The following is a 9557-nucleotide window of genomic DNA, read 5'->3' as shown; positions in this document are numbered from 1 at the left end:
GATCCTCCCAGACCGGGGCACAAACCCGGTTCCCCTGCATCGGCAGGCGGACGCGCAACCACTGTGCCACCAGGGAAGCCCCAATGCTACTTAGTTTTAAGGACTTAACACAAAAAGGAAAAATTGGTAAGTGAATAAATGAAGTGATTGAGTAGTCACTGTTAATTCTGGGGACTCTTCAGTGTCCAGGGAGTATCAGGACATGGATCTTTCTGCCTCAAGGGGAGATATTTTCAGAGTTCCCCACCAAGGGAACATCCTCCCTGTTATGGACTGAAGTTTATGTTTCCCCCAAATTCATATGTGATGGTATGTGAAAGTAGGTTCTCTGGGAGTTAATTTGATTATGAGGGTGGAGCCCTCGTGAATGGGATTAGTACCTTTATAAGAAGAGGCATGAGAGGGATGATCTTCCTATTTCCTATGTGAGGACACATCAAAAAGGCTGCCACCTACAAACCCTAACCCTAAAACCTGACCATGCTGGCACCTTGTTGGCAAGATCATGCTTGGACTTCCAGCCCCCAGAACTGTGAGAAAGAAATTTTTGTTGTTTAAGCCACCCAGTCTGTGCTATTTGTTGTAGCAGCCTGAGTTGACTATGACACTATCCATCACCTGAGTAAGTGAGGGTGATCAAGGGCAAGACCTACATCAGCACAGAGTACTTGGGTTGGAGGTACCAAGACCTGCAACATCAAAGACATGGCTATCGCATGGCAGAGGGAGCTGGGGGAAAGAAAAACCTTTTGCAGCTGCCAGTTAATAAAGACCTAATAGAATTGATGTTTCAGATGTTTTTGCTACTCAAGACATGTCTCAAGAGTAAAAAGGATCTCCACTATTATAACATATACTTTCCCCCATAAGTATAACTGAAAAATTTAAACGACTCATGAAAATCATTTATTGCTCACTCAGTGAGCTATTTTTACATGTCTTGAAACAGTTTTACAAATGGACTTTATTGTTTTTATATAGGAGGCATGATGGAGTCCTTCAGATTTTAGATGCTGCCAACTTGACATTTCACCCTCAATGTATCCAGCGTTTTGATTCTCTGGTAAGGACAATTACTTTCTCTGATGTTTTCATTTTTTCTTCACTTGTATCATCAGCACCAGCAGCTGACTTTCTTATGGTAGCAATTTTTTCGTGCAGAAACAAAACTTTAGTCACTTCATAAAATTTGTGGCATATAAGACAACAAAGTAGAGAATGACTGAATCGTGTTGAGATGCAGATTCAGAGATCTGGTTCAGGTAATTCATTAGCTAAGTTGGTGACTTGGTTCAGACAACTGATCGTGCAGAACATACAATTGAAATTTGTGTCTTAAGATGCTGAAAAATAGTACATGCCATGGACCTTCAGTGACATTCTAGAATTGTCAAAATTGTGAATGCTAAATACAAAAGGCTTGTAGAGACAGAAGTTTTCTGTACTTAAAAATTGTATATTGAATGGCTTCAAAGGTAGAGGAGAAGTAAGAAGCAGCATTAGCCAAAGCAATCTGAAATAGATACAAAAGCATTTGGGGCAGATATGAATGCCCTTGAGCACTACTTGACAGTTACTACCTGCTTTGCAGTGTTTAGGAAATGGGAATGCAGGATGTGAACCCACTGTATATCCTCTGTCATTTGTTGTGTATTGACAAGCAGAGTAACCTGGATGGTGTCCTCACTGTAGAGAAGGAACATGGGAATTCTCAAGAAATGATTTTGTCACCTTTATGAAGTTTCAAGTTAAAGAATCTCTGCAGGTACTTTATGCAGATAACCAAGCTGAGTGAATAAGAAATGATTGTTATAGTCAAGATTCTGATCCTCATAAGGACCAAATATTCTGCTTCAGTGAAGTTTTTTTTTTTTTTTTTTTTTCTTTCCTGTATGGGAGGCCTAGCTATTGCATATATCCTCCCAATGGCAGGCAGGGTATAAACACTAGACACAGTACTTTCTATTTGCATACTTGTTTGACTTGTTTCAAGAAATTCAAATATCTTGAGGCCTAAAGTTATACAAAGTTCAAAGATGATTTACATTACAAGAAATTCCTTTAAAAGTTATTGCTTAAAAAAAAAATTTCTCAATATACTTAAGTTCTGGCTTACCAAAAAGTGATTTTGAACACCTTTTTAGTGGTAAACCTTGCATGTCCGGTCCAGCACAAGTTTAGTCGTTGCCCTCTCTGGCCCCAGATCACAGGCCGGTGCTCCCATCTACTGCATTGTGGTCCATATGGGCCTTGGCACTCAATCAGCTCTTTTTTTTTTTTTTTTAATAAATTTATTTATTTATTTTTTGGCTTCGTTGGGTCTTCATTGCTGCACGCGGGCTTTCTCTAGTTGCAGCGAATGGGGGCTACTCTTCCTTGTGGTGTGCAGGCTTCTCATTGCAGTGGCTTCTCTTGTTGTGGAACACGGGGTCTAGGCATGTGAGCTTCAGTAGTTGTGGCTCACAGGCTCTAGAGCGTAGGCTCAGTAGTTGTGGCACACGGGCTTAGTTGCTCCGCGGCATGTGGGATCTTCCCGGACCAGGGCTTGAACCCGTGTCCCTTGCATTGGCAGGCGGATTCTTAACCACTGCACCACCAAGGAAGCCACTCAATCAACGCTTGATGACAGCTGCCTCTTCAGCAACTCTACCCCTGAGTCCAGTGTGACTCAGCACCTTCAATGACCCTCTTCCTGTTCAAGACTGAGACCGCAGGGGCTCTGTAAAATTTCTCCTCCTCTGTGCCCTGGTGCCTGGAGGACTCCTCTTGGCACTGACTGAGCCTGCCTGCTACATCTGGCCTGCATTGGTAGAGACCTCTGGCCTCGATTCTGTTGCCTTCTCTGCCTGCTTCCTTAGAACTGATGATTCAGAGGTTCCCTGATTCTGAGTGCTCTGTGTCCTTAGCAAGCTTTCCCATTTCCCTTTGTTCTGAGTCTCACCATGTGGATCAGTCTCATCCTCTCACTCACCAGCATGTTCCTCCAGTCCCAGCCCAAGTCGGGGACCACTTGTCTGGGAGGGAGTTAGATACCCTAGGTGACCTTGCAGATGCTTGTGGGTTCCAATGATGTTGGCACAAGACCATTTGTGAGTATGCATGGAGGGCAGTCGTGGAGCAACTGCTCACTGGAATCCTCCCCAGGAGCTCCAACGAGGCCCCCTGGCAGCACTCCATTCACTCTCACTTCCCAAAACAGGCACTGCTGGAAATGTTAAAGTGAGTAAAATTATGCATCAGGAGGAGTCCATTCTCATTTCATACACACGTTTGGATATCAGTGGTAATTTAGGATTGGTATGAAGTCAACTCTTCAAATCTTGAGAGAACTACTGAGATTTCAGATCACTTTCTTCCATACTGAGTCATCATGGGCCTGCCCTAGCTGCCAAGGAATCCTGTGAAATCAAGGTTCTGAATTCTCCCTTGGGGAGGTATTAGTCTTAATGTGGAAAATTTCCTAAACCTAAGAAGGCTATTCAAACAGTACTGGGTGCTAGAAATTATGAAAAATATCCTTGGTACTCACTGTTCACACTGTTGAGTCTGTTCTGTGCTTCAACAATGGCTTGGAAATGGAGATAATGCCTTTCATCCCTCATTAGTGCTCTCATGATCTTATGTAGATTCATTATTATAATTTAAAAAAAATTACTAGATGGAAGAAAAAGAGGCTACAAAGAAGTACTACTTTTTAAAAGAGTATTTTTATTTTTGTTAAAAAAGCACACGCCCATAATTTTTAAAAGTCAAGTACTGCTAGAAGTCTTACTTTAAACATGCCCAGCCATCCCTTGCTTAACAGCTCCTCCCTCTCCCAGGAAGTAATCTCTTTTAACTTTTAATCTTTTTTTTCTTCTGATATTTGCCTCCATATTTCTACATAATGTGGATACACTGCTCTGTCTTGATTAATTACCTTTAGACATTATTTATTGTCTTCCTTTTATGGGGAGATGACAATTTTAAATCTCTATTACTACTTTCTCTCTCTTCACACTTCCAATATAATTAGTTCACTGTTCAGTATAATACATATTTACTGTTTTTAAATAGTACAACTTTAACATTGCCAACTTCTGAATAAAGAGTATACCATTTTATTTCCTACTTGAACAAGTTGTTTTTAATAGGTATCTCATTTATTTTGACTTCTTTTACTTTTTGGAATCTCTGGCTAAATCTTCCCACATCTTCCCATAGTTCTACAAAATTACACTCAATTCAATTTTCTAATCACACATCTGTCAGATAATCTATCAGTTAACATTTTAAACTTCCTTTAACCTCCTAGAGTCTTCCTTCTCTTGTCTCAGTCATTACTATTATTTCCCTGGATGGTTTCGCATCCTGAACATTCCTTTTGACTTTCTTCTATGTTGAGTCTCTTATTTCCTGAATCCCATGTACTCTTTTATTCTTAGTTAACTCCATCGTCTTAGTGGAGCACATTCTCCTGTAGTATTCTGAGAAAAGTAAGCATGAGAGGTAAATTGTCTGAGACTCTGTCTTATTCTGCTTTCAAAATTGGTTGATAGTTAAATGTGTATAAAATTTATGTTTGAAACCATTTTACTCGTTTTAAAGTTATTGTTGTACTTTCTTCTAGCTTCCAGTATTGCTGTTTAAAAATCCATTGCCATTCTCATTCCTGACTTTAACTCCATCGTCTTAGTGGAGCACATTCTCCTGTAGTATTCTGAGAAAAGTAAGCATGAGAGGTAAATTGTCTGAGACTCTGTCTTATTCTGCTTTCAAAATTGGTTGATAGTTAAATGTGTATAAAATTTATGTTTGAAACCATTTTACTCGTTTTAAAGTTATTGTTGTACTTTCTTCTAGCTTCCAGTATTGCTGTTTAAAAATCCATTGCCATTCTCATTCCTCACTTTTTTTTTTTTTTTTTTTTTGTGGTATGCGGGCCTCCCCCTGCTGTGGCCTCTCCCGTTGCGGAGCACAGGCTCCGGACGCGCAGGCCCAGCGGCCGCGGCTCACGGACCCAGCCGCTCCGCGGCACGTGGGATCCTCCCAGACCGGGGCGCGAACCCGCTTCCCCTGCATCGGCAGGCGGACGCACAACCACTGCGCCACCAGGGAAGCCCTCATTCCTGACTTTTTGTGTGACGTTTTTCCCCCCATTCTGGAAGCTTTTAAGATCTTTTGAGATCTTCCTTTATCCACAGTGCTGTGAAATTTCACATAGATATGCTTTTATCTATTGTGTTGTATACTTGGTGGGCTCTTTTAATCTAAATAGTTCTGTTCTTCAGTCCTAGGAAATTTACTTGTAGTATTTTTTTTTTAAATTTAACATTTTAATCATTTTTAAGTACACAATTCAGTGCCATTAAATACATTTACAATGTTGTTTGTACATCACCACTATCCATTTACAGAACTTTTCATCATCCCAAACAGAAACTCTTCTTATTAAACATTAATGCCCAATTTCTACCCCAAACCCACCCCCCCCCCGGGCTTCTTCTCCTTTCAACCACTACTCAACTTTCAATCTCTATGAATTTGCCTGTTCTAGGTATGTCATATAGGTGAAATCATGTAGTATTTGGCCTTTTGTGACAGTTCACATAGCCTAATGTTTTCAAGGCTCTACTTGTAGTATTTCTTTGAAAATTTCTTCCCCACTACTTTTTCTGTTCTCTTTTTTTGGAATTCCTATTAGTCAGATATTAGGCCTCTTGGACTTTAGTTTTTTGTTTTCTTTTATTTGTTTTTTTTATACTGCATGTTCTTATTAGTTATCAATTTTATACATATCAGTGTATACATGTCAATCCCAATCGCCCAATTCAGCACACTACCATCCCCACTCCACCGCGGTTTTCCCCCCTTGGTGTCCACACGTTTGTTCTCTACATCTGTGTCTCAACTTCTGCCCTGCAAACTGGTTCATCTGTACAATTTTTCTAGGTTCCACATACATGCATTAATATACGATATTTGTTTTTCTCTTTCTGACTTACTTCACTCTGTATGACAGTCTCTAGGTCCATCCATGTTTCAACAAATAACTCAATTTCGTTCCTTTTTATGGCTGAGTAATATTCCACTGTGTATATGTACCACATCATCTTTATCCATTTGTCTGTCGATGGGCATTTAGGTTGCTTCCATGACCTGGATATTGTAAATAGTGCTGCAATGAACATTGGGGTGCACGTGTCTTTTTGAAATATGTTTTTCTCTGGGTATATGCCCAGTAGTGGAATTGCTGGATCATATAGTAATTCTATTTTTAGTTTTTTAAGGAACTCCATACTGTTCTCCATAGACAGGCTCTAGAGCGCAGGCTCAGTAGTTGTGGCACACGGGCTTAGTTGCTCCGCGGCATGTGGGATCTTCCCGGACCAGGGCTTGAACCCGTGTCCCTTGCATTGGCAGGCGGATTCTTAACCACTGCACCACCAAGGAAGCCACTCAATCAACGCTTGATGACAGCTGCCTCTTCAGCAACTCTACCCCTGAGTCCAGTGTGACTCAGCACCTTCAATGACCCTCTTCCTGTTCAAGACTGAGACCGCAGGGGCTCTGTAAAATTTCTCCTCCTCTGTGCCCTGGTGCCTGGAGGACTCCTCTTGGCACTGACTGAGCCTGCCTGCTACATCTGGCCTGCATTGGTAGAGACCTCTGGCCTCGATTCTGTTGCCTTCTCTGCCTGCTTCCTTAGAACTGATGATTCAGAGGTTCCCTGATTCTGAGTGCTCTGTGTCCTTAGCAAGCTTTCCCATTTCCCTTTGTTCTGAGTCTCACCATGTGGATCAGTCTCATCCTCTCACTCACCAGCATGTTCCTCCAGTCCCAGCCCAAGTCGGGGACCACTTGTCTGGGAGGGAGTTAGATACCCTAGGTGACCTTGCAGATGCTTGTGGGTTCCAATGATGTTGGCACAAGACCATTTGTGAGTATGCATGGAGGGCAGTCGTGGAGCAACTGCTCACTGGAATCCTCCCCAGGAGCTCCAACGAGGCCCCCTGGCAGCACTCCATTCACTCTCACTTCCCAAAACAGGCACTGCTGGAAATGTTAAAGTGAGTAAAATTATGCATCAGGAGGAGTCCATTCTCATTTCATACACACGTTTGGATATCAGTGGTAATTTAGGATTGGTATGAAGTCAACTCTTCAAATCTTGAGAGAACTACTGAGATTTCAGATCACTTTCTTCCATACTGAGTCATCATGGGCCTGCCCTAGCTGCCAAGGAATCCTGTGAAATCAAGGTTCTGAATTCTCCCTTGGGGAGGTATTAGTCTTAATGTGGAAAATTTCCTAAACCTAAGAAGGCTATTCAAACAGTACTGGGTGCTAGAAATTATGAAAAATATCCTTGGTACTCACTGTTCACACTGTTGAGTCTGTTCTGTGCTTCAACAATGGCTTGGAAATGGAGATAATGCCTTTCATCCCTCATTAGTGCTCTCATGATCTTATGTAGATTCATTATTATAATTTAAAAAAAATTACTAGATGGAAGAAAAAGAGGCTACAAAGAAGTACTACTTTTTAAAAGAGTATTTTTATTTTTGTTAAAAAAGCACACGCCCATAATTTTTAAAAGTCAAGTACTGCTAGAAGTCTTACTTTAAACATGCCCAGCCATCCCTTGCTTAACAGCTCCTCCCTCTCCCAGGAAGTAATCTCTTTTAACTTTTAATCTTTTTTTTCTTCTGATATTTGCCTCCATATTTCTACATAATGTGGATACACTGCTCTGTCTTGATTAATTACCTTTAGACATTATTTATTGTCTTCCTTTTATGGGGAGATGACAATTTTAAATCTCTATTACTACTTTCTCTCTCTTCACACTTCCAATATAATTAGTTCACTGTTCAGTATAATACATATTTACTGTTTTTAAATAGTACAACTTTAACATTGCCAACTTCTGAATAAAGAGTATACCATTTTATTTCCTACTTGAACAAGTTGTTTTTAATAGGTATCTCATTTATTTTGACTTCTTTTACTTTTTGGAATCTCTGGCTAAATCTTCCCACATCTTCCCATAGTTCTACAAAATTACACTCAATTCAATTTTCTAATCACACATCTGTCAGATAATCTATCAGTTAACATTTTAAACTTCCTTTAACCTCCTAGAGTCTTCCTTCTCTTGTCTCAGTCATTACTATTATTTCCCTGGATGGTTTCGCATCCTGAACATTCCTTTTGACTTTCTTCTATGTTGAGTCTCTTATTTCCTGAATCCCATGTACTCTTTTATTCTTAGTTAACTCCATCGTCTTAGTGGAGCACATTCTCCTGTAGTATTCTGAGAAAAGTAAGCATGAGAGGTAAATTGTCTGAGACTCTGTCTTATTCTGCTTTCAAAATTGGTTGATAGTTAAATGTGTATAAAATTTATGTTTGAAACCATTTTACTCGTTTTAAAGTTATTGTTGTACTTTCTTCTAGCTTCCAGTATTGCTGTTTAAAAATCCATTGCCATTCTCATTCCTCACTTTTTTTTTTTTTTTTTTTTTGTGGTATGCGGGCCTCCCCCTGCTGTGGCCTCTCCCGTTGCGGAGCACAGGCTCCGGACGCGCAGGCCCAGCGGCCGCGGCTCACGGACCCAGCCGCTCCGCGGCACGTGGGATCCTCCCAGACCGGGGCGCGAACCCGCTTCCCCTGCATCGGCAGGCGGACGCACAACCACTGCGCCACCAGGGAAGCCCTCATTCCTGACTTTTTGTGTGACGTTTTTCCCCCCATTCTGGAAGCTTTTAAGATCTTTTGAGATCTTCCTTTATCCACAGTGCTGTGAAATTTCACATAGATATGCTTTTATCTATTGTGTTGTATACTTGGTGGGCTCTTTTAATCTAAATAGTTCTGTTCTTCAGTCCTAGGAAATTTACTTGTAGTATTTTTTTTTTAAATTTAACATTTTAATCATTTTTAAGTACACAATTCAGTGCCATTAAATACATTTACAATGTTGTTTGTACATCACCACTATCCATTTACAGAACTTTTCATCATCCCAAACAGAAACTCTTCTTATTAAACATTAATGCCCAATTTCTACCCCAAACCCACCCCCCCCCCGGGCCTCTTCTCCTTTCAACCACTACTCAACTTTCAATCTCTATGAATTTGCCTGTTCTAGGTATGTCATATAGGTGAAATCATGTAGTATTTGGCCTTTTGTGACAGTTCACATAGCCTAATGTTTTCAAGGCTCTACTTGTAGTATTTCTTTGAAAATTTCTTCCCCACTACTTTTTCTGTTCTCTTTTTTTGGAATTCCTATTAGTCAGATATTAGGCCTCTTGGACTTTAGTTTTTTGTTTTCTTTTATTTGTTTTTTTTATACTGCATGTTCTTATTAGTTGTTGCTTCCATGACCTGGATATTGTAAATAGTGCTGCAATGAACATTGGGGTGCACGTGTCTTTTTGAAATATGTTTTTCTCTGGGTATATGCCCAGTAGTGGAATTGCTGGATCATATAGTAATTCTATTTTTAGTTTTTTAAGGAACTCCATACTGTTCTCCATAGTGGCTGTATCAATTTACATTCCCACCAACAG

This window comes from Physeter macrocephalus, chromosome 14 (assembly GCF_002837175.3).
Source record: "Physeter macrocephalus isolate SW-GA chromosome 14, ASM283717v5, whole genome shotgun sequence".
In the NCBI taxonomy this organism is placed as follows: Eukaryota; Metazoa; Chordata; class Mammalia; order Artiodactyla; family Physeteridae; genus Physeter; species Physeter macrocephalus.
Note: the sequence above shows the minus strand (reverse complement) of the source record.